General features: G+C 42.6%; 1 protein-coding gene across 3 annotated transcripts in view; it reads left to right on the forward strand.

The window, feature by feature from the left end:
• The window catches only part of GHR (growth hormone receptor), a 133373-nt gene that overhangs the window by 60565 nt on the left and 46844 nt on the right, over nt 1-25964 (forward strand). The window contains exon 1 of one of the 3 annotated variants that reach the window (XM_087759827.1): nt 19053-19129. The exons of the other annotated variants lie outside the window; for them this stretch is intronic. The gene's annotated coding sequence lies outside the window, so the exon portion shown is untranslated. Of the gene's footprint in view, nt 1-19052; nt 19130-25964 lie in introns of those variants that run through there. 3 annotated transcript variants of the gene reach the window in all.

The raw sequence follows: 25964 nt of genomic DNA on the forward strand, positions 1-25964 counted from the left end.
TCTTCTGATTTGGTTAGAAGAAGAGGAATTTTCTGATAGGAATTTGCGGAATAAAACTATATACTCATTTTTCCCCCTTTGCGTACCAATCTCTTCAGTTAGACCTATGAACTGAAATAAGATTGCAAATTCCTCCTTGGTTCTGCTGAAATGTGGAAAGTCAGTATTTCACAGTGAAATATGATACACGTACCAGCTTCTATTCATTGGCCTCGTACAGAACGGTCAGTAGAACAAAAATGAACGTGTCCTGACTTGATCCTTCCCCCCCAGTGTCTGCATTTTTTTTTACATTTTTTTTACATTTTACAGTACATTCATTCAATAGACAAAAGTAATCCCTGCCTAGATGCAGCCTACTGGACCAATCGATTTCTCTCTCAAGGTTTAAGAGCACATGAGGATTTTTTTGATCCTTGGCAGATAAAGTGCGGTCCAGATGTCCTAAGTTCAGTAAAAGTCTGTTATAAATAAAACGTAAGCACACCATCACCTTTGTGTGACTCTGTCTATACTGGTGAAATAGCAAGTTTCATGAGCTTGCCTTCAGAATCAAAAAATGAGCATTTTGTGTTCCTGTGCTTAAATCCAATACACAATACTAAATATACATGTCCTGATTTGCTGCAGTATTAAAGAATTGTGTATGTGTGAAGGGAACAGAGCTTTGTTGTCCCGAGAATACATTTCTAACCACTAAACTGCTTCTAATACTGTAACACATTTGTTCTCAGTAGAGGAAATGCTCAGCTGAGAAAGTCAGGCAAGAAAGTATAAGTTGAACAGGAATATTTGAGATGACAGCATGAGAGAACATGCATTTGCCATTCTTGCATGATTTAGGACAGAGTATTAGATGAGATCTGTTTATTAGCGTGTTTTGTTCTTTTTTCCCCCCATGTGAGTGTGCTTGTACCTGCAAAAGTTCTGAGCATCCAGCCCCACTCAGGTGATGAATCCTGACAATCTTAGAGCTCTGCCCAGCACAGTCTTGCTGAGGCCTTCGTATAAACTTAATAAGATGTGCTCCATACCTGTACCATATCTGATACGTTTTCCAAGGGACTGGATCTACAGTGTCACGGTTCCCTAAAAAATCCACTTCAGTAATTGTATTTCTTCTGGCAGCACTTTAAAAAAATTACACGTACTTGCTAATCTTACACTTTGGTGTAATGTGTAATCTTACACATTACTGAGACAGTGTAATATTGACTGGGACATGGCAGGCTTTTATGTCTTGAAAGTAACTAAAGCTTACATTCAGCCTTACAAGAGCCTGTGCTTTGAGCTGGCTCTGCGCCGTGGGGCCGGATCCACCCCTGGCACGCAGTGAAATCCCATACGTGTTTCCTCCTGGCGGGAGAGAGGGTGTGGGGCCAGCAGTTGGCCAGGCAGCTGCACAGCATTTGAGACCAGATATTGGACAATTAGTCACCTATTTGCTGTCTCCAGGCTGGTGCCAAGTTCTGCTGGAGACTCCATTGATTTAGCTCAGTTTTGTGCTCTCCTTTTGCAAAGAGCTTGGCTTGCTGGCTCCTTAAACTGAGGCTGTGGCTAGCGTGAAGTGACAGGGGTGCTCACCATCTCTGAGATGGCAATGCTAAATGTGACCAAGCATGTCTGCTGCACCAGGTCTTCTAGTGTAATTCGGAGCTGAGCAAGGCTGGGACTTTCAGCCTCCTACCAGGGGACACTGACCCACATGCTGTCCATGTCCTCAAGGTGCCTGCCATATGATGGTAAGAGCAAAACAGAGGCAGTGGTAGAAAGAAAGTGTAAAGGCCACAGTGACAGGAAGGTAATTTCTAATTGGTGTGTAATTACCATAGGTAAATGGGTTTTGTGCCTTCGGGATTGGAAAACATAAGGCCCGTTTTCACAGCGAATGAAGACATTTTTGTTAAGTCAACAGAACTTATGCTTCTAAGAGTTTAGGTTGCTTTGAAGATGGAGAATTGTGTGATTTTGAAAGTTTAGTTTAATTTAGTTAATTAGGTACATGAACAAGAAAGTGCACTGCTTCATGAGTAGGTCACCTATGTCTATGCAATATTGTCGTTCAAGAAAAATATAAGAGCTTATATTCATGTATACATACACAATTTGTGTTTGAGGTATTTACATTAATGTAACTGTGGTGTTTCAAATATATATTCAGCATACACCTAGGTATTTTGGTTTACTATACCTCCTGACATCAGAAGTGGTTGAGGAGAATTGCTTCAGACACAGACTGCAAAATGTTTAGGAAGCAAAATATATTTTGTCTGCTTGTTCCTTCTCTACAACTGATGAGTGCGGGTCACATAAGGACACAGAGGAATAAACTGGGAATTAGTCCCAGTTAATAAAACAATGCATAAGCTCAAGCAGTTCCAAAACTAATTTCTTCCCAGTGAAAAGAAGTGGGAAATGTCTTTTATGATTTTTTTTATACTGGATTAAAGTTTGTTCCAGACTATTACAGCTATGCTAATTCATCCTCTGAAGCAGGTTTAGAGAGGCATTCATATTTAATGATAGCACAATAAAAATAGTTTTGAGTGAACTATTCTTGTACAATGATAATTTTAAGAGCTACAAGCATGAATTTGTTGTTCATTTTATCTAATCTGATTTTAGAAATTATTTATTTTTTTCCATCGCAACTTTTTAAAATTATTGTATGAAGCTGTTATGCTCAAATGCTCTATTTAGTAGAATTAATTCTTTTCCCTTCTGAGACTTATCAAACCTAATTTTCACTTCCATCAAAATGTCCTTTTGTTATGCTGGTGTCTGCTCACTTATTGTACTTGGATGCTTTGCATGCATTACATATCCAGATTAAACCATCTAAGTATAAGTGTGCACTGGATATTAAAGCTTCAATTATGGAGCTGGAGATTGTATCCATAACCCATGCATAGGGCTTTAGTGTCATTAAGGACACACCCTGGGTACCTGAGACATCTGCATGGGACTCACAGCAATGACACAGGACCTGCAGGACATCTGCATCATTCTGGAATGGCCAGAACCTTAAAGAGCTCTATAAAAAGCTTAAGGCTAGGCATCTCATATGTACCTGAACATCTGTTTTCAGGCAACTAAATCAACTACATCAGCTGTTCTTTGTTCCAGGGACCATATTGACTAGCTCTTCATTCACTGTTGGGAGCTTGGACACCTAAGGATGAGATTCATCCATGGTACATGGTGGCACCTCTAGGTACCCAAAAAATCTGCATGAGACGTGTAGATAGGACATCTGTGCCTTTTCAAGCAGAGGCTGGAAGGCAGGCAGAATATCCTAGGCGGTCTGAGATAGCTACAGATCTTTAGGCAACTGGATTTTGCCCTACCTTGCATAAAGAGAGCTAAATGTAGGTGTCTTCATTTTGAACTGAGCCTCACCCTTTTATCTGCCTTGTTTGGATATGTATAATTCTGCCTGCTTTCTTCTGGGTAGTGTCGTAGCTGCTCAGCCACACACTCTAGGTCTTCTGCTACAGCCCAGCTGAGGGGTCTTCTCACTGAATTGACAGGATAGCAGTTGGATTCTTGCTATTGCCATGAAGTTCAGTAGCAGACAGATGTTGTCTAAAGGCATGGATTTGACTTTTGTGACACGCGGAGGAATTCCGAGTCTAGAGCAGGAAGGTGCCTTTGAATTGTAGCATATTCTCTGCTGAGAAAGGGAAATGTGTCCGTTGTTCATGGAGTCAGGAGGTACCAGGGACTTGCTGCTTGGCTTGAAATATTTGGAAAAAAGATCAATAGCTGTGTGGGCTCTTGGCTGAAGACATGTTTTGTGATTTAGGTGAACTCAAATTTTATAGATCGCAGTCCGTGCAGTGACAAGCCATTTCTCACATATGAATGGTATTCTTTTATTTTTAACAACTTCTTGATGATCAGGAAGACTAAACATATTTGGATATATAACAATCCTAATCTTGTTAGGAAGTGGCAAAAGATAATGAGAAAGGGCAGAATCTTCCTTAGCTTAAGCTGCAAACTCTCTTGCCTCTTCTTGGTAAATAGTAGTGCCATAATATAGTTGGTAGTCATTTGTTCATTGTGGTCATTTTCTCTTCTTAATTTTTCTAATTGGTGTGTCTTTGCTATGTCCTTTCTCTGTGTTACCTACTTTCTCAATTATATGCAGCTATCTAAGTACAGAACACAAGCCAAAGCAGAGCTGGCAGTAAAACCTAAAAGGCTCAAAAGCTTAGTGCATCCTGGTTTATGTGGACAGGGACAGAACTGTCAAGAATGCCAATTTAAAACATTGACCTGCAGACAAAGCCTTTAGAATACTTGCCTTGTCTCCAGAAGTTTAAGTGTTTCTGAGCAAGAAATATATCCCGTTATGTAGAAGAAATTGCTATAGAGCCATTCCAGGAGCCAGGATGAGAAAGCTTGGCACAGGGAAGCATAAGTTATACCACTCTGATCTGGCTAAGCCATTTCAGCTGGAGGGAATATTCATTTTGGCAGAGGGCAAAGTAGTATTTCCATCATCACTCTCCATTGCGATTAGGCATGGTTTTGATGGCTAGCAGAAAAATCCATCCACAGACACTTGAGTCTGTGCACTTCTGAGTTACTTTTACCACTCTTGCTTCCTAGCTGGTAGTATTTCAGACAAGCCATTTGTCTGGGCCAATGTGACAGTATCTATGCTCTCACATGGAGAAGAAAGGATTTCACGTTGTCTTTGCTCTGTGTTGGGAGCATACATGGTATTTTAACAGGAAAGGATCTGGGATTTCTAAGAGTGGAAGACACATGCTGGAAATGAATTGTAGACAGGCCTATATTTTGTAAGAAAACACAGAAAATAAAAACATAGTGCTGAAATTTTCAGGTATAGTAGCCTTAAATTACGCCCCTAAAAATCCGTGTTTAGGCTTGTAACTGAGTAGATCCAATGGTTCAAATGCTAACCTGGTGTCGTGGTTTAACCCTGCAGGCAGCTAAACACCAGTGTTTAGCTCACTCCCCCCTGCAGTGGGATGGGGGAGAGAATGAGGAAAAACATAAAACTCATGGGCTGAGATAAAAGACAATTTAATAGGATAGAAAAGGAAGGGAAAATAATAACAATGACAAAAGAATATACAGAACAAGTGCTGCACAATGCCATTGCTCACCATCCGCTGACCAATGCCTAGCATGTCCCTGAGCAGTGGCCATGCATCCCTGGCCAACTCCCCGCAGTGCTTTTGTTCAGCATGATGTCGTATGGTATGGAACAGCCCTTTGGCCATCTGGGTCAGCTGTCCTGGCTGTGTCCCCTCCCAGCTTCTTGTGCACCTCCAGCCTCCTCACTGGCAGGGCAGTATGAGAAGCTGAAAAGTCCTTGACTTAGTGTAAGCACTGCTCAACTAAAACATCAGTGCGTTATCAACATTGTTCTCATCTCAAATCCAAAACACAGCACTATACCAGCTACTAAGAAGAAAAATAACCCTATCCCAACTGAAACCAGGACAATATCCACCCCTTATCCAACCCAATATCCACCCATCTACATCATGCCCAGGTCGTACACTTTCCAATACATCCCAGTTAATCACCACGACTTTTCCAGTCTTTTGATATATACACACAGGGATCATTCCATTAGTCTATGGGCCATCCCTTTAAAACGTCCGTTGAGTTCATTTAGTCAATGACTTTGGGCTCCATCTGTCGTAACAGTCCTTCAGGGCAGAAGACACGGTGTGTGGTGTTGGATTGTTGCATGCTGAAGCCAGTTCTGGTTCCATCACCGCTGTACTTGTCTGGTTCTGTCATCACATCATTTCATCTATCATCACATCATTTCCCACAGCATTCTCCTGGAGAAACTGGCTGCTCATGGCTTGGACAGGCGTACTCTTTGCTGGGTAAAGAACTGGCTGGATGGCCGGGCCCAAAGACTTGTGGTAAATGGAGTTAAATCCAGCTGGCAGCCAGTCACAAGTGGTGTTCCCCAGGGCTCAGTACTGGGGCCAGTTCTGTTTAATATCTTTATCAATGATCTGGATGAGGGGATCGAGAGCACCCTCAGTGAGTTTGCAGGTGACACCAAGTTGGGCGGGAGTGTCGGTCTGCTGGAGGGTAGGAAGGCTGTACAGAGGGTTCTGGACAGGCTGGATCGATGGGCTGAAGCCAACTGTATGATGTTCAACAAGGCCAAGTACTGGGTCCTGCACTTGGGTCACAACAACCCCATGCAACGCTACAGGCTGGGGGAAGAGTGGCTGGAGAGCTGCCTGGTGGAAAAGGACCTGCGGGTGTTGATCGGCAGCCGGCTGAACATGAGCCAGCAGTGTGCCCAGGTGGCCAAGGCAGCCAATAGCATCCGGGCTTGCATCAGGAATAGTGTGGCCAGCAGGACCAGGGAGGTGATCGTCCCCCTGTACTTGGCACTGGTGAGGCCTCACCTTGAATGCTGTGTTCAGTTTTGGGCCTCTCACTACAAGAAGGACATTGAGGTGTAGGAGCATGTCCAGAGGAGGGCAGCGAAGCTGGCGAAGGGTCTAGAGCACAAGTCATACGAGAAGCGGCTGAGGGAGCTGGGGTTCTTTAGCCTGGAGAAGAGGAGGCTGAGGGGAGACCTTATCGCTCTCTACAACTACCTGACAGGAGGTTGTAGCGAGGTGGGGGTCGGTCTCTTCTCCCAAGTAACAAGTGACAGGACAAGAGGAAATGGCCTCAAGCTGCGCCAGGGGAGGTTTAGATTGGATATTAGGAAAAATTTCTTCACTGAAGGGGTAGTCAGGCACTGGACCAGGCTGCCCAGGGAAGTGGTTGAGTCTCCATCCCTGGAGGTATTTAAAAGCCGTGTAGATGTGGTGCTTAGGGACATGGTTTAGTGGTGGACTTGGCAGTGCTAGGTTAACGGTTGGACTTGATGATCTTGAAGGTCTTTTCCAACCTAAATGGTTCTATGATTTTATGATCACTGCACTTTGCTTACTTTCATAAAAATTCATTCTTCATTAATTTGAGTGATTCTTACTGTAATACCATTGATACGTCATATAGCAACCATAGTAGTGGTGACATACAGCATTATATAGCAATTAACATCATACAATTCAAATCATTGGCTGTTCTCACCCAAAATCAAATCCACTTGAGGTACACATCAGACTTCCCTATCCTTCCGAATTATCCACCAAGTTCACCTAGGTCCCTGAGCAAAAGCAGTCCCACAGATGGGTTTGCCTTTGCCCAAGGCAGGAATAACCCAGATTATCTTCCCCAGCATATTTTTTATGTGCACTACAGGGACTTCAACCTCTCCTACAGTACATAAAAGTTTTGATTGGGCAGGGCGAGCTCGACTGGCAGATCCCCTAGTGTTGACTAACCAGGTGGCCTTTGCTAAGTGTGTATCCCCATGTTTGAACGTCCCAGCACCCATCACTCCCAGTGTAGTCTTTAACAGTCTGTTGTATCGCTCGATTTTCTGGGAGGCTGGTGCATGACGGGGAATGTGATACACCCACTCAATGCCATGCTCTTTTGCCCAGGGGTCTATGAGCTTGTTTTGGAAATGAGTCCTGTTGTCGGACTCATTTCTTTCTGGGGTGCCATGTCACCATAAGACCTGTTTTTCAAGGCCCAGGATAGCGTTGAGGTGCCATGGGGCACCGGATATATTCCTAGCCTCCAGTGGTTGCTTCCACCATGGTGAGCACATGGCACTTGCCTTGGCGGGTTTGTGGGAGTGTGATATAACCAATCTGCCAGGCCTCCCCATATTTATATTTCAGCCATTGTCCTCCATACCAGAGAGGCTTTAACTGCTTGGCTTGCTTGATTGCAGCACATCTCACATTCATGGATAACCTGTGCAATAGCGTCCATGGTCAAGTCCACCCCTTGATCATGAGCCCATCTATAGATGTTGCATTCCTTCCTTGATGGCCTGAGGTGTCATGGGCCCACCAAGCTATAAATAATTCACCCTTATGTTGCCAGTCCAGATCCACCTGAGCCACTTCAATCTTAGCAGCCTGATCCACCTGCTGGTTGTTTGGATGTTCTTCAGTGGCCTGACTCTTGGGTACATGAGCATCCACCTAACGTACTTTTACAACCAGGTTCTCTACCTGGGCAGAAATATCTTGCCACAGTGCAGCAGCCCAGATAGGTTTGCTTCTGTGCGGCCAGTTGCTCTGCTTCCGTTGCTGTAACCACCCCATAGGGCATTTGCCACCATCCATGAGTCAGTACAGAGGTAGAGTACTGGCTATTTTTCTTATTCAGCAATACCCAAAGCCAGCTGGATGGCTTTCACCTCTGCAAACTGACTCGATTCACCTTCTCTTTCAGCAGTTTCTGTGACTTGTCATATGGGACTCCATACAGCAGCCTTCCACCACTGGTGCTTTCACACAAGGCGGCACAACCCATCAGTGAGCAGGGCATATTGCTCCTTATTTTTTGGCAGTTTATTATACAGTGGGGCCCTCCTCAACATGCGTCACCACCTCCTCTGGTGATATTCTAAAATCTTTGCCTTCTGGCCAGTCCATGATTACTTCCAGGATTCCTGGGTGACTGGGGTTTCGTATTCAAGCCTGTTGTGTCATCAGTGCGACCCACTTACTCCACGTAGCATCAGTTGCATGATGTGTAGAGGGGACCCTCCCTTTGAACATCCAGCCCAGCAGCACAGTCAGGGTGCCAGGAGGAGCTGTGCTTCAGTACCAATCACTTCTGAAGCAGCTTGAACCCCTTCATATGCTGCCAATATCTCTTTTTCAGTTAGAGTGTAGCAGCCCTCAGATCCTCTGTATCCCCGACTCCAAAACCCTAGGGGTTGACCTCAAGTCTCCCCTGGTGCTTTCTGCCAGAGGCTCCAGGTGGGGCTGTTCTCCCCAGCTGCAGTGTAGAGCACATTTCTTACATCTTGTCCTGCCTGGTCTGGCCCAAGGGCTACTGCATGAACTATCTCCTGTTTAATTTGTTCAAAGGCTTGTAGTTGCTCAGGGCAGTCGTTCTTCTTCCAGGTCACTTGATAGAGAGGGCTTACAATCAGGCTGGAATTTGGAATATGCATTCTCCAAAAACCCACAACACCCAAGAAAGCTTGTGTTTCCTTTTTGCTAGTTGGTGGTGACATAGCTGTTATTTTGTTGATTGCATCCATTGGGATCTGATGACATTCATCTTGCCATTTTATTCCTAAAAACTGGATCTCATGTGCAGGTCCCTTGACCTTACTTTGTTTTATGGCAAAACTGGCCTTCAGAAGGATTTGGATTATTTTCTTCCCTTTCTCAAAAACTTCTGCTGCTGTGTTGCCCCACACGATGATGTCATCAATGTACTGCAGGTGTTCCAGAGCCTCACCCCGTTCCAGCGCAGTCTGGATCAGTCCATGGCAAATGGTGGGGCTGTGTTTCCACCCCTGGGGCAGTCAATTCCAGGTGTACTGGATGCCCCTCCACGTGAAAGCAAACTGTGGTTTGCACCCCACTGCCAAAGGGATTGAGAAAAGTGCATTAGCAGTATCAATTGTGGCATACCACTTGGCTGCCTTTGACTCCAGTTCGTATTGAAATTCTAGCATGTCTGGCACGGCAGCACTCAGTGGCAGCGTGACTTCATTCAGGCCACGATAGTCTACTGTTAGCCTCCACTCTCCATTCACACTGGCCATATGGGACTGTTAAAGGGTGAGCAAGTCTTGCTGATCGCTCCTTGGCTCTCCAGTCGATGAATCAGCTTATGGATGGGGATCAGGGAGTCTGTTAGTGCGATATTGCCGCCAGTGCACCGTTGTTGTGGTGATGGCACCTGTTATTCTTTGACCCTCAGCAACCCCACAACAGAGGGATCCTCCGAGAGACACAGCAAGGTAGACAACTGTTTAATTTCCTCTGTCTCCAAGGCAGCTATACCAAAAGCCCACCAGTACCCTTTTGGGTCCTTGAAATCCCCTCTCCTGAGGTAGTCTATGCCAAGGATGCACGGGGCCTCTGGGCCAGTCACTATGGGGTGCTTCTGCCACTTCTTCCTGGTTAAGGTCACCTCGGCCTCCAATACAGTCAGCTGTTGGGGTCCCCCTGTCACTCCAGAAATACAGATGGGTTTTGCCCCTTTATAGCTTGATGGCATTAGGGTACACTGTGCACCAGTGTCTACTAGGAAGAAAATTAACTCTATGCCAGCCAAAACTAGGACACCTGGGTTGCCAGAGACTTGTCTCCTTTGTCCTTTCCTCCAAACCACATCTGTGACTCCAGCATTTACTGAAGACTTTCAAGACTTCATTGTCTTCACCCACAAGCCTGCCAAAAGTGCGTCACGAACAATCAGTTTCAGTCAGACACCCTGCAAAATAGCGTACATGCCATAGTTGTCCCATCCAGTTATCTCTGTTATCTTTAACATTCCTGCTATTGTGTGTATTTCCTTCATTGCTCTTTAGTTGCCATCATATTTTCTTCTGTTTTGAACACAAACTCACTGATTTGCTGTCCTCTCATTGCTGGGTTTTGAGGTCATTTGCAAGAACTAGCCACACCTCTGTAGTTAGTGCCAGGTGTAGTCAGAAGGAGAAGTCAGTCACTAGCCAAATGAACTCAGTTATTAAACTTCCCCATCAGGGGAAGGAATAGTAGCTTAAGCAAATAAACACTAAGCTGTATTATAACAGCATATTGCCTGAGCTATAATGAATCATTCCATGCAGTGGAGCACACACAGAGCAAATTGCTTTCAATACCACCCATCTGTAACAGGAAAAAGAAAAAGAAACCCTTGTTACTGCATGTTCATAGCATACAGTGAAATTACCATGGGAAGGAGTAACGTTTTTTCATTAATTTAAACGATGATGCAGTTATTGTGCAGTAGCTTGCACTGTCTGATTTAAAATACAAGAGATTTGTAGAACCAAGAGGCTGTCTGCAATGTTGCACCTTTTCTTTCCATGATGTGCTCTTCAAAAGTGGCAGTCAGGATCAGGAATAAAAGTGACTGGGAATTGGAGAGCCATCATTGAACAGACCTGGTTCCTACCAGTATAAATGAGGGAGCATTGCATGCACCTCAGCAATATTTTGGCATATCGGATGTTCTCTTCAGCTGTTCCAAGGGATCAGTAGTGAAAGAGAAACATTTTAGAGTAGGAGTTCACAGAATTCCATCGCTGAATTACACAGAGTGACTCTGAAAGCTTTCTGCTGGTCACCACCCTCAGCAGAACTAGATGATTCTCAGGGTTGCAGCAGCACTTCCAGCACAGTTGGGTACTTTGGGAACTGGAACCACTATTTGGAGGATGGCTGGGCCCAGCCTTGCAGAATTTTTAGTCAGCTGGGCTCCAGAGAGTCCCTCAGTTGCTTGTTTCCAACCTTGGCTGCTCCGCCAGTCTTCCCTGTTACACTCCAGCAGACTACTGGTACCCAGGTGATTATTTACTTTCAAGGATGATGGAAAGGAGAATGGGAATGAGGTAGTGCTGGGGAGCTTGGCTGTTATGTGGCCCTGCACAACAAGGCTCTGGCAAGGTTCCCCTTGGGGAATAAAACCACTTGGTCTAGGCTGTTTCCCTTCTCTGCCACTGGAGAGGTGCTCAGAGTGAACTATGGAAGAAGAATAGCTTAGGAATGATGCTGTAGGTGAGAGGCAGGGCTACAGACTACCAGTAAAGGACTCTCTAGCTTTTGAATCTGGAAGAAGTCCTGGTACTTAACAAGACAGAGGTTTCTCTACTTTGCTTTCTCTTCCTGCCCATTGTAGAAGCATGCTCTAAAATTAAGTAGTAACAGCAGTGGTTAGTTTTGTGCAGAACTTCTAGAAAACTGTCACCCTGCTAGGGATTTTGAATTCTTCTTGCATAATGCAGTGAAGACTTTCTTTTTTCTGAAGTACAGGATTATTTTTTTTTTTTACAGATATTAAAAATCTTTTACAAAGTAGATAATTCCATGCTAAGGGGTGTAGAAGAGCCGTAAGGTAGGCTGATAGAGTTCATAGAATCATAGAATGTCCTGAGTTAGAAGGGACCCACAAGGATCGTTGAGTCCAACTCCTGTCCCTGCATAGGACAACCCCAAAATTGACACCATATGTCTGAGGGCGTTGTCCAAATGCTTCTTGAATGTTGTCAGACTTGGTGCCGTGACTGCCTCCCTGGGGAGCCTGTTCCAGTGCTCCACCACCCTCTGGGGGAAGAACCTTTTCCTAATGTCCAACCTAAACCCCCCCGGCATATCTTCCTGCTGTTCCCTCGGGTCCTGTCACTGGTCACCAGGGAGAAGAGATCAGCGCCTGCCCCTCCTCCTTCCCTTGTGAGGAAGCTGTAGACTGCGATGAGGTCTCCCCTCGGTCTCCTCTTCTCCAGGCTGAACAGACCAAGTGACTTCAGCCGCTCCTCATACGGCTTCCCCTCTGAACGCTTCACCATCTCTGTGGCTCTCCTCTGGACACTCCCTAGTAGCTTCGTATCCTTTTTGTACTGTGGCGCCCAAACTGCACACAGTGCTCAAGGTGAGGCTGCCCCAGTGCAGAGCAGAGCAGGACAATCATCTCCTTCGACCGGCTAGCGATACAGTGCTTGATGCACCCCAGGACACGGTTGGCCCTCCTGGCTGCCAGGGCACACTGTTGGCTCATATTCAACTTGCCGTGGACCAGAACCCCCAGATCCCTCTCCGTGGGGCTGCTCTCCAGCCTCTCGTTCCCCAGTCTGTACGTACCTCCAGGGCTGCCGTGTCCCAGGTGCAAAATCCGGCACTTGCCCTTGTTAAACTTCATACGGTTGGTGATTGCCCAGCTCTCTAATTTGTCCAGATCTCTCTGCAGGGCCTCTCTGCCCTTGAGAGTGGTATGTTATCTAAAGAGCCATGCATAATGTCAGTTCAGTCCCGTGTTTCATTAAGCTGGTCAGGGAGATTTCCCTGGGAGTTTCAAAGAATGCAACAGGAAACTGTTAAATATTGGTAGCTGGAAACTTATCATTTGTATCAGCCTTGGCACCAATGAAGCGGCATGTAGCAAACCTGACACCGATTCTAAAAAACAACTCAAGGAAACTGCACAGCAGAAAGTTTGTCCTCTGGGCAAGGCAAGCTGGAAGAAACTTGAAAAAAGCATATATTGGTAAATGCATCAATAAATATGATATACTTGGGAGTCTGTGTAAGTCATGTTTCTTTGAAAAGACAGTGTCTGTCACCCATAGCTACTGACTCAAAAAAAGATTTCAACGTGCACACAGAAAATGGTTGTTCAGTCCCTACAATGTGGATTTTCGGAGAACCTTTGATACAACACCATAGCACAGGTTCCTTAAAAAAAAGCTAGGTGATAAAATAGAAGGATTTCCATGGATTAAAAATTAATGAAAAGGGGAAGCAAAGGAACAGATGATCAGCTCCCATGGTAACATCCAAGGATATTTCCCTTCTACAGACCATACAAGCAGAAATTAAATCGACAAGATCTCTTCTGCTTGGAAAGCTCCATGGCAGGACAGGACAGAAACCAGTGCAGTCCTACATGGTGCCAAGGGAGTGAAAGAGAAGGATGTGAGTGGGCAGGAGCCCTCCGGGGGCTGCTGCAGCCCCACATCCGTGCATGCAAACGCTCAGCGCTGCACTGCTGGAGTGATGGAGTGTGGTCTGGCTGGGGAAACACGAAAGATCCACCCAGACCAAGAAGTGTGTCTTTTGTGGGCTGTCCGTAACTGTTACCCGGAACATATTCAGGGAAACATGCTGAAACGAAATATGTTTATTCTGTATTTGGTCTGGGATTTTGTTTGTTTATTATTCCCCTAGCAATGTGTACTCTTGGCTTTAGGACTGACACGGTAACTTCAGAAGCAAATTTGAAAACTCACTTGGATCAAGAGTTTACCCTTGAATCCCTATCTGCTAGAACCCCCTGGTTTTTCGTTTGTAAAGGCAAAATAACCAGAACAATTAAATGCCTGGCTGGCAAACACCGTGTTGGTCATGTTTCTTTTAAAAGGCATTTAGTGTTTGTCGCCCATGCCTACTGTAAAACAGGAAAAACTGTTAACATTTAATAAATATTAAATCTTAAACAAGAACATGTACAAAGTAAAATAATGTCATTATACCCTTGGAATTTGTGTTCTGTTTCTTCATCACGGAAGCACAAAACGAAGAATAATGTGATAATTTGACTTGGAACAGAAAATTGCAAGTGTTAGGGAAGGAAATGGAGGTAATAAATGTTAACATGGTCTGTTTAATATTTGCTGTTAATGATCAAATAGTTAATACTCAATACAATAACTTCAATGAAAATGCTGATGTCAACTATAGTTGCTGTTGTATAGGATTTAATTCAAACCGTCTGTTTTAATCCACTTGTATATATCCCGGGTTGATCTTTGCTTGCAGTGAAGTGTTTTTCTGGAAGTTAAAAGTAATTATTAAAGGAATGGAAATTATTAGTGGTTCATGGTTTGGCAATGAAAATAAATGCCTTTTTAAGTTCTTAGTGTCTCTTTTAGAGGGCTTTGCACCAGAAATGATTGAGGGTGAAGTGTAATGCAGAAGTGTTTTCTGTCATAGGCTATGTGTTGATATTTGGGGTTCATCTCAGTGAGGTGTTTGGAAGTATAAGTCACTGGTCTGATTATTCTTCACTGCTTAATTAAGTCCATTTATTTCATAGGGCAAAGGAAGTATGAGTGGTTTATTAAAAAGGAGGTGTTCTGGTGAACAATGTGGAAAAATGCTGCTGTGTGTACGTAAACAAAAGAATTTATTTTCTAGTGAACTTTTTCATTCTCCAGTGTCTTCTTCAGTGGATTTGTAGGGGATGTTTGGTCTTGCTAACTAGTTTAGTTAGCTTTGAATGTAACTGCCTTGTCCATTTTAGTCAGAAATTGCCCTGTTATCCAAGGATGGCTCCACTTGGCTCCAGGGCTCAGCTCTTCGTGCTCTGAAGATCTATCAAGCCACTTCACAGGAAGAACACTTGCACCTAGGCCAGCTCCACAAATAATGAAATGTATGTGAGATCAATAACTTATTATCATTCCTCTCTGACTCTATAGCATTTGCACAATAGGAAGCTGTGGAAGTTAATCAGAAAAACCCAAGGTATCTCCTGTTACTCTTGGCACGTGCCTTTCAACACACCTAGGGCCTTTCAGAACTAAATTAAAGTCCTGGCTGGATTATGCCATACTTTACAGAGGTAGAAGGCAAGACTTTGCTCTAGAAAGGATGCACTCGGAGCGCTTCAGGGTATCCAGCTGTTATAGCTGAGACTGTTTAACCTCCCATTCCTGGCCAAGCCAGTTGAGTTACATTCTTGTCTACAAAAATACTTACAATAATATTGCAGAACCCTCCTGACCAAGACTTCGTGTTAAGAGAGGTGGCAAAGACAAAAGCAGCAGAATTTAATGTGGTTGCCCAAAATATCCAGCTGCTATTACCTACTTTTCCAAGGCCATGAACACTGCTCATTGTTTGAAGCAGGTTTTTCTCCGGGTTGCCCTTTTTTTCCTCCCCAAGCCAAGAAACATTTGTTTTTTACCAGGAGGAACATGCGTTACAGAATCTGGCACGTTTGCATGTGGTGCAATCTTGTGAATGTTTTGTTGAGATAAGTGAGTGACAGCTTCCAGTTGGTGATCTGTAGGAGGTGAGGGCTTCTTTCCAGAAGTGCTGACCATATCAAAATAAATATATTCTCCTTGCAGAGCTCCCAGTCTGACATGTTATCTTATCCCCCCAGTACAGCAGGCTTGATATTCTGCTACACCAGTTTATCTAGCTAATAGACTTAAGTAGCAGTTTTAGTTACAGAAAAGACTGTGCAAGGATTACATCTATCGGTGTTAGCATTTGGTCTGTGTTGTCCAACTTCATAACAGAAGACTAGATTGTAAATTATTGTTAAATGCCATTTTTCAGTTATGAGGTCTTGTTACCACTGGAATTCAACATGTTTTTTCTTCCAATTTGTTAGGCCAAATGTGAAATTTTTTTAAGAGAATGAGACTCTGTTTTCTTCTTGTTTAGAGAAATGTCAACAGTTAAAGTCTTGCTATTTAATTTCATTATATCCCCTTGAAATCCCTCAAGAAACATGAGTTATGACCATGACAGTGCTTTGCACTTCATGGGTTTTACATCTCAGCAACTTGCAAAGATGTGTGAAATACAATTAAGCTCTCCGGTAATCCCAAAATAACCTGTATATACACACTAGCTTTCTAGAAACAGCATTATTTTTCCCAAAGTTATAGCTATCCCTGAAGGAAATAGAATATTAGACTTAGTATGTAGCTCTTAACCCTCTTTAAGAGCAGAAGTGGGGATCAATAAAAATAATATATGGTTTACATTGATAGAACTCCTGGATTTAAAGAAAAATGGTCTCTGTATGTTGTTCTACTTGCCTGTGGGAATCCCATCATGCATTCAATTGCAGTTTATGAAAAGCTGCTATAGTCTTCTATCAAATTACTTTTAGAAAAGCCACGAATCCATCATATCTCTACTTTACTAGAGGTAAGCTGCCCTGACTTCTTATATAGATCGGAAAGTCCCACAGCATTTCCTGGTTGTTAACGTAACACACTGTAGCTTTTAAATGCAGCATGTTAGAAAGGCACATGATTTTTACAAAAATGCATAAGAAGACATCCTCCTTCCTTTAAATCAGGGCACAGCTTAGGTCACAGATAAGGAATAAAAATTGTTCCGTATTTGGGATGGCTACAGGATGGATGTGTCCCTAGGAGACACAGAGCTGGCATACTGAAATCCTTGCAGCTCAACGTATGGGATGTGTCGGGAGAGCTGCTGTGCAGAGCCCTTAGGCTGTCCTGAGTTCTCAAGTGTTTATTTCAGTGCTAGGATGTCAGTGAGATTTGTTTTACTGATTAAGCCTGTTGGTTTTTTGGTTTTTTTATTAGTAGGTGGTTCCCACACAATTGGTGTGAAATTACCATTTTCATTTTTGTATTGTTTCCTGGAGGAAACGTGCCCCAGTTACCTGAGCTGTCACTAGCAGCCGTACCTGTCATGGGTCTCAGCAGAAAGGCAAAGGGGTGACAATAACCTGAGCCCTTCAGATGAGGCTGAGGCACATTGACAGAAACGGGTGAGCTTCCAAAGCCTTTTACTTGTCCTGAAGTAGGCAAAATCCCTGTGACTCCAGGAAGAGCAATAGTTCTGTCATAACGACATTGGTCTGAAACAAGCTTTCAGCATCTGGCTGTGCCACAGAAATTCCTCTGTGTCCTTGGAAAATTGATTGATATCTGTGTCCCAGCTCCCCAGCTGTAAAGTGAGAAGGCACTTTAAGGATGGACTCCTTAATCGGTTTGAGACAATCAGATATTATGGTGATGGAATTGCTGAGGTTGTGCAATATCCTCTGTCAACAGCATCACATTTATTGTGCGGAGCAAAATAATAGAAAAATCTATCTCTTCTTCCAGCACTCACGAAGCTGGCGGCCTGCCTTCTCCACCAAGGCAGGGGAAGATGGCTGTGTGCTTGTCAGGAGGGAGGGGACACCACCAGCGAGCAGTGAAAACACTGACGTTTGCTTCATCGCATATTTGTTTTCTGCATAAATCCACTTACTTGCAGAAACTGTACTTCCAGCAGGCAAGGAGTTATGCTATGTGGGCCCGTAACTAATTGTTGCCATGGGAAACTCTGAAATGGCCACCCACACTTCTGTATCTGAATGGAGCTTGTGTTCAGACATACTCTTCAATCTGTGCGTCAACATATGCACATAGGGTGTATATGTATTTCTTCCCTGGTGTAGCATGGTCAAGTTGAGATACAAAAGGTTGCTTTTAATGTTAAAGATTTTGGTAGCGTCAGCAGCACTTGGAACACTTGGTCTGTGGGGCTGCTCAAGTAGCTGAGATGCCCAGAGTACAGCTTGGTGTTGCTTCAGTTCATTGGCACAGCCCGTCCTAAGAAATTTTCACTTTTCTTTCTTTAGTTATTGCTCACGTGACCCTGCAGCCCTTCTCCCCATGGAATAATACGATCCAAACATAAAAGTGGAAATGCTGGAACTTTTCAAAAAAGAAAGTATTTTGGTTTGAATTATGAATCTATTTTCCCCTTTTCTGGTACTCAGAAAAGGCTGTATTGTCCTGTGTGAAGTTTTCTGAAATACTTCTGTCATGAGACATACACCTGATTTAGAAAATCTCAGCTCAGATGACTAAAGTTTGGAGAAGCTGTAAGTGACCCAGACGCCCATGGTGGCAGGTGGGGACCGAGGCGTCTCTGCTGGGACAGGAGAAGGGATGCCACTGGTCCATCATTTCTGCTAACCAGCAAGTGCTTGTGGAAGGTACTTGTACAAGCAGGTGCTTGTATCAATTCTAGGTACACTCTTTGACAGGTTAAATTTGGCTTATTTTTAAGCTGTTTAGTTTCTGAAAGCTTTTAGATATGCTATTGAAGCCAAGCTGCTTGCTAGCAAGCTACATTAGAAAATCACGGGGGTCAAAAATGTAATTGTTTCGCTATTAGTGCGTCAGCAGAGCAAGGACTTCTCCAAGTATAGCTGCACCACCGTCCTTTCAGAGAGGATCTGCGTGAACCACGTTAAAAAATATTGATGAAATGTGGAAAAGGCTGCATTGCCACTGGCTGAGCTGCACATTTGCTTTGGACTGTGAATTTGGCATGGTTTAGTGAGACAAAAGAAACACCAGCACTAGAGTACAATGCTTGGCTTCCTCCCTGCCTTCAAAACAGTCTAACTTGCCAATTTCTTCTGCATATCCAAATACTGACTGGATTAATATAAATGTCAATTATAACATCATTTAGGACAGCAAGCAAACACTTGTTCCTGTCTGGCACTTCTGTGGTGTGTGTGAGCAGCTTTACCAGCAGCAGGTCCTTTCCTAAATAAAGGATGTGCCGCAGGCATCACACGAGCGTTGGCCTTAGTGATCCCTTAACTCTGTGGCTTTGTGTCTTTTATTAGGTTGTTCCCCTGCTCTCCTCCCTTTTTTGTTTTGAGGTTAGTAGCAACTAACAATATTGAAAGTGAAAGTAGCAAATTAAACATCTCCTTATGTAGCTGCCTGTTGTGTATTACCTAGCTTTCCTAATACGAGTAATTTGCTAATGAAGAAAAGACATTACTAAAAGTAAGTGAATATAAAACATATTTTATAAAAGTTTTACTCTTTTTAAATGGTCTTAAAGAATGTTAAGAATTAATTAAACCAAATTGCTTAAATGCAAGCAGACGACAGTTCAAGCTACAAAAGATTTTAAGGATCCTAGAAAGTGTCTTTCTCAGTGAAATATCAATATTGCAGATTAAAAAGAAGAATAATTTTAATTGTTTTCCACCCTCAAGGTAGTTTGTCTGTTATCTGTATTTTTGATGAGTTATCTTAATGTGTTGTATGTGCTACGTGGGCCACTTAAAACGTTTTTCTTTTTATAGGTCTCTAAGTAGATAAATCTCTGGTTTCAATTCCTTGAAATTACATAAAAGTATCCAGATATTTGTCACATTATAGTTGCAGCTGTAGAACCATGGGCACAATGGGAGTTTCTAATTGACTGCATTTTTCTTTCACTTTGTAAAATACCTTACTGAAGGATATGTATTCTTAGGAGTGTGGTTTACTTTAAAGCATGAAATGTAATACATAACAACGTCTTCTAGATGTCATAATTAGTCCTTTTGCCAAACTTCTCTTTTGAAACATGAAGACAAATTTGTAGTAAAACAGTCTTTTTTAAATAACTGGGAAAATTGCACTTAGTTGTGTTTTCAACAACAAAATTCTACTATTTAAAGGGTTTGCAAAACATTTGTTTTGAATTTTTTTGTTGTTGCTTGTTCTGACTTTTCTTTTCATCCATTACTGTGAACTTTAATCATGTGGAGCTTAACCCAAAGATTCCCTGTGTTCCAGCGTTTTAAGCTGCCTAACCTGTGTAAATACATTAGGGCAGTTCTAAACCATTAAAAACAAGAGGAGATGGATATGTGCAAAGTTCAAATGTGTTCTGCTGGCTTTTATCATCAGTGTGAATCATGTGGCAATTTAGATGCTTAAAATAGTTTGTTGTTCAGAAAACACAGCAAAATACAGCAAATGAAGTCTCTCTAGAGGAGACATATATTGAGCATTTCAGTTTGGCGTTGTGGGAGGTTTCTTACTGGAAGGGGCTAGGGTTTTTTCCATTTGTGTGTTTTCATTTTTATTTAAAATTATTTTTGGTGTACTTGAAATGGTGTGTGTTGAAGGCTGTGGAAACTGAACTCCTTCTTTCATCCTCAAAAATGAAATAGGATGGGAAGTTTAAAATATATGCTTCCAGGACAGGGTTAGATCACAATGGTTTCATGAAACAGGATTCAGTCTTCCTGCTGAATTAGTTTCTCACCTGTTTCTGTTATTTCCTGAGACGTCCAGCTTAGTTTCACATTGCATGCAGGATCAGTGAATAAAAGTGTTTAGAAAACTTAGAGAGCCCAAAAAATTACATTTCTTGGGCCAGGTACATAGCCTTCTCTCTGGATGGAGGCTGGCAGCTCTTCCTTAAAACCAGCAGGCACAGTGTGCCAAACCAGCAAAGCCATGTGGGAGAGTACAACAGTTCAGGAAGGTATAAAAAAATCTAGTTGATTGATTACAATTGATTGGATTTTTTTTTTCATCTTGAATTATCATTAGTATGCAGACATAAAACAGCAGATACTTAAGAAGCGAGCATAGTAAAAGGGAATCCATCCAAATCTGTGTAAGGAAGTTAATCCCTTAGAGGTAAAAGGGAGGCAGTACTTGCATGGACAAGCAGGCTAGGAAACAGAGAGCAGGAGTCAGTGAGGGGAGGTGGCATCTGTGCTAGGACCTGTTCTTTCTGCATATTCATAAACAACTCTGCAAAGGAGGTGGATGCTGAGGTTTGCAAAACAAGAAGTTTGCCAGTGCTCCACTAGACCGTGAAGGGCCAGCTGAAGAGCTGCAGAAAGTCCTTACAAGGCAAGTGCCTGGGCAATAAATCAGCAAATTATACTTGGTGTACATAAATGTGGAACGATGCTTGTAAGCAAAATACAACCCTAACGTGGCACATAAATTCATGGGCTCCAAATGTTATGACTCAGAGCTGGGATTTTGCCATTGTGGCTGGCTGTCCCCTAAGAAGGTCAGTTCATTGCTCGTCACAGCTCCACTCGTCCCCACCCCAGAAGCGTGCAGCAGAGCTGGAAAAATGCAAAGGCGGCCAACAAGGATGAGCAAAGCTCTGGAACAGATTCTGTGGAGGTCTTCCTCGGTGTGGCCTTCCCCAAGCCGTTCTTCCTTGTATGCCCCTAAAATTGATGTCCTGAAATGACGAACCAAGAGCCTCAACAGCAAAGGTGTCTCTCTCGCGCGCGCTGTCACAACCTGCAGCTGGGATGCTGGGTGCAGATACTACCTGATGGCAGCGCACAGGTTGCATCAAGCTGTACCCTGGAAGGAAGAAGCCCGCTGGCGTAGCTAATTTTACACTGTGTCTTAGTCTGTGCAGAATAGTGGAAGTAATTCCGGTTGGCTGTAGTCCATTTTATACTAATTATTGCATCTGATAAAAGCTTTCTGGAGTAACATGGTCAAAAATACTGTTAATTGAGACAAATACTACACAGCCAATTTTTAAAAGAAAGCGGTAAAAGAGTAAGGGTCTTACTTCTCCATGGAAGTACGTCTTACTTCTCCATGGATGTTTCCCTTGTCTGCCAACCTTAAGCTAGAGTTTGAAGATACTATGCCCAAATGAAAGTTCAGTTATTGAGCGGGAGTAATAGAAACACAGTGCAGAATTAGGGCAGCTCCTGTGTTGGTATGTCCTCCTGCATTCTGGTATTTGTGCTATTTCCACAGAAAATACTGGAAATAGTCAAGTCTCTAGTCAGCTTGAGGGAGTCCTTGGCTCCTTTTCTGCTTTTGGTATGAAATGAGTACCATTCCAGTTAGAGGGGGGAAAGAAAAAAAAAAAAAAAAAGGGGAGGGGGGGAACACCAGAAGGAAAACTTCAGAACATTTCAGAACAAGGATGGGCAGCACTCAGCGTCTCTTCTGGTAGTTCCTTCTGCAGCCAGCTTTTTCCAGATGAGGAGACTTTATCCCTCCTCGGGAGCTGCAGCCACGTCCAAGAACACAGGCTCTTGGCAGCGAGCTGGTGCCGTCTGATGTAGCTAGAGAACTGAAAATTACTCTTCTAAGGGAAAAACTTCAGATGTAAAAGTCTTTGGGCATGGCTATCTAATGTTGTTAGGTTTTAGTGTATTTTGTGTGATTAGAAAATAGGACGTTAAGGGTGGGTTTTTTGTGCTGTTTTTTTTTCTTTCCTCTCAAAAATAAGCAGCTGAACAGTTTACCCACCAAGATAATACAGGATGTAGTGAGTGGTATCAAACCTGCTGTCACTTGTGAAATCCAAATTCTCTCTCTGCCTTTTTTGAATTATGTGGAAAATGTTCAGTCATTTAAATCAATGTTCAGTCTTGTTTTATACTCTTTCGTAAGTGCAGTTGGCTTATTTTCCAATTTCTTCAGTTATGCTAAAGGCAAAGTTGTATAGCTAAGCATAGTGTTGGATAAATAGTTATCAATAAAACGTTAGCACATTTGGTGAAAAAAAAAAAAAAAAGGAAAAAAAATTGTGGGGTTTGGATCACCACATTGTTTTAACAGGGCGAGCTGCTTTCAAATAATTGTTTGCAGTGCCCGTTTAAAGCAATCTCACCAGCCACAGCTGTGGGAGGATTATGACCTCATCACCCATCCAAGGCAAGATGCAATGTAATTTAAAAACAAAAAATCCCTAGACTATACTAGTGTTACAATTTGACTTAAAATAAATGAAATAGTTTAGTAGTAGTAGTAGTGTAGCGTGTTGTGATAAATGATCTTTAGAAAGCTCCTGATGTCTTCATATACAGTGCAGAGTTGGCAGCAGAACCATATATATAGATAAAAAAGACCACAGCGTATGCTTCTTATAGAGGACCTTGCGCTTGAGAATATCAAAATACTTAATAGAGATTTAATATAGAACGACAACAACATGTTTCAGGAGTATTATTTTCATTTAACTGCTGAGGGAAACAGAGATACAGAGAAACAGCAATTTTCCAGAAATCTTAAGGGGAATGTGATGGTTGAGAATGTGGTGACTTGGCAGGAAAAAAACCTAAAATCCTAATAGAGAGCCAGGTTTCTCATTTTACTGAGGTTTGCATTTTTCTGTTATATTAGTAATAAAGGTGATGTTTTTAAAGTATTCACTACACTGATACATTATGATTCAGTAATACTGTGAACAACCTTTTTTGACTTTTCCATTACTGAAAGGGAAGATCAATAGAACCTTGTACACACAAGTCAAATCTGGTGTTTTGGGAAGGTGTGGAAGAAAATTTCTCGTGTTTGTTTTTATTTTATGTTTTACTTAACTTCAGATACTATTCCCCTCACTGAAAGCATGAAGTAGAGAGATTTGGTTTGTAATGCTGCTATCACTCCTCAGATTTTATTAGCTCTTAGTCTGCTGAGATCAAGAATTCCTGGCAAGTAACATCTTGACAGTTTCACTTATTTACCGTATATAATTTATTAGAATACTTAGGCTTTTCTGAAACAGAGATGTGTTTATGGAATGATATGAAGGATGTCTGGAAACCTGGAAAAAATATGCAAAATGTGCAAAGAAAAAAGTGTTATGGTACAGATCATGCTGTTTAACAAGGTGAATTCATAAAGGTGAGCTCTGTACACATCCTCACACCAGGGTGCTTCTTGAAAGATTGTTTACTGCCACAAAAGGAAACAGAAAAGCAGAAGAGGAGGATGATGATGGGTGAGATTAAAGGCTAGCTACACAGTGGACCGCACTATTGAGAGCACTGCAAGTAGGTCAAGGGAGGAGATCATTCCCCTCCATTCCACACTGGTGTGTTGTGTCTGGTTTTCCTGTGGTGTGGGACATCCCAGCAGAAGACCTAACAACAGACCAGGATCCAGTGGATGGCCACGATGCGGATGGAGGGCTGGAGCACTTGGTGTACAGGAGGCTAAAGAAACAGGGCTTGTTTAACCTGAAGAAGGGGGGTCAGGTTTCCATTTTCTACAATCATCAGTACAGCAAGGGCAGTTAGGTGTAAGGTGGAGCCAGTTTCCTCTTGGAAGTACACACAGAAGAACAAGGGGCAGTGGTCATGAGCTGCAACAGGAAACATCCCCTGGGACAAAAGGAGAAAATTCTTCCCCAGCAGGTGGCTGAGCACTGGAGCATGCTAGAGAGGCTGCAGGAACCCTGTCTTTGGACATGTTCAGCATGGGCTTCAGCAAGGGTCTTAGCAGCCTGATCTAACTTTGAAGTTGGCCTTGCTTTGAAGGTGAACTAGATAGCCACCAAAGAGACTTCCCATTTAAATTATTCTGTGCTTGTGTGATCCCAGACAGGCTGAGATAGTGGGTCGTCAGAGGTGACCTCTATTGAGGACCTGATGCCCGACCATTTCATAAACAGAGAGCAAGTCCTCTGTATGAGGTGGAATTGTATGTAGAGATGTCCCCATAGGTTGCAATACTCTTTTAGTAATTGTAATGACAATTACATCATCTGATATGTATTAAATTGAAAGGTAGGAACAGCATATCTGTATTCTGAATGAACAACATTCAGAGTTTACTGATTTTCAATTGCATTAGTATTTAAATAATTGTAGGAGCAAATTTTCACAAGTGCTCTGTACTGCAGTTTACAGTCCTGTAAAGGTTATTTATTAATCTCTGGCAACATTTACGTTTCAAAGGATTAATTATGGCTGTTAGGCCCTAATTTCATTCTGTAAGGAGCTGAGAACATTTTGCACCCAACAATGCTCAAAATTAAAGGCTCTTCCTGGATTTATTTTACTGCTTGGGGGAAAATCTCCAGGATTGTTAAGTGGTTCAGGGAAGCTAACGCTAGAAAATGGTAAGCTGTGCTGAAGGACACCAATTCTGCTCTGAGTGTTCACTGGGGAAAACATGGAAATGCAAACAAAGGAAATACCAGAAGACCAGAGCAATTAGAAAACGTGAACTGAGTATGAAACTTTCCTGGAAAAAAGAGGGATAAATGAAGAAGACTGATACTGCTTTTTCCCTGCATGTGAAAGCAAAATGGGTTCCAGCAAAAAGTATTTTAGGCTTTTTCTTCTCTAGTGGAAAAAAGGAATTTGTAGCAACTACATATTTTTAACATAAAACAGTGTGACAACAAGGCAGGCAATACTTCTGGTTGATGAACATCCAAAGCTGTACATCTGAGCTCCATACGTACCACAGCCAGCATAAGAAACCATTCCTATGCTTTTGAAATTTGGGTTGCAAGACATAAAATATATTAATGCTTTGAGTTAGGTTGCCTCCAGAAACAAGCGAACAAACTCTGTTCTGGTTTAGGAAATAGGAAGTTTCTCACCATGCTGAGTGTATGATTTGACTTTTGTATCTGCAGTCACAAGCTGGGCAATCTTTTTTACTCTTTGGAGAATGATTAAGGATCTTTATTAAGATGATTCTCTAAAAAGTAGACATATTCCACTCTGAAAGCAAATCATGGCTTAAGTCCATCAGGCTCATGAGGCCTTGACATGATCTTATGAGCAGACACAACTGGAATCTACATGCAGTATTGTCATGGAAATTGGAGATGTTTCTATGTCAGAATAGTGAGCACTAACTCTCTGCCTGTCGTAACTAATTGTTGATTTATAACGTTTGTCCTGGACATGATAAGCTGTTCCATTTGTCAAGAAGACTTAGAGTTTTCATAATTATGGCCTTTCCTTCTTAATGAGTGGCACCATTTTTTACTGACAGAGGCACAAGCATTTAAAATAATGTTTTCCAGATTTGTTTTCTTTTGTGAGGAACAGTAAGAGGTTCCAGGGAGACAGTAAGATTTACTGTTGGAAGCACTCTT

This window comes from Nipponia nippon, unplaced genomic scaffold (assembly GCF_047370975.1).
Source record: "Nipponia nippon isolate SJK-2023a ecotype South Korea unplaced genomic scaffold, ASM4737097v1 scaffold_20, whole genome shotgun sequence".
Lineage (NCBI taxonomy): Eukaryota > Metazoa > Chordata > Aves > Pelecaniformes > Threskiornithidae > Nipponia > Nipponia nippon.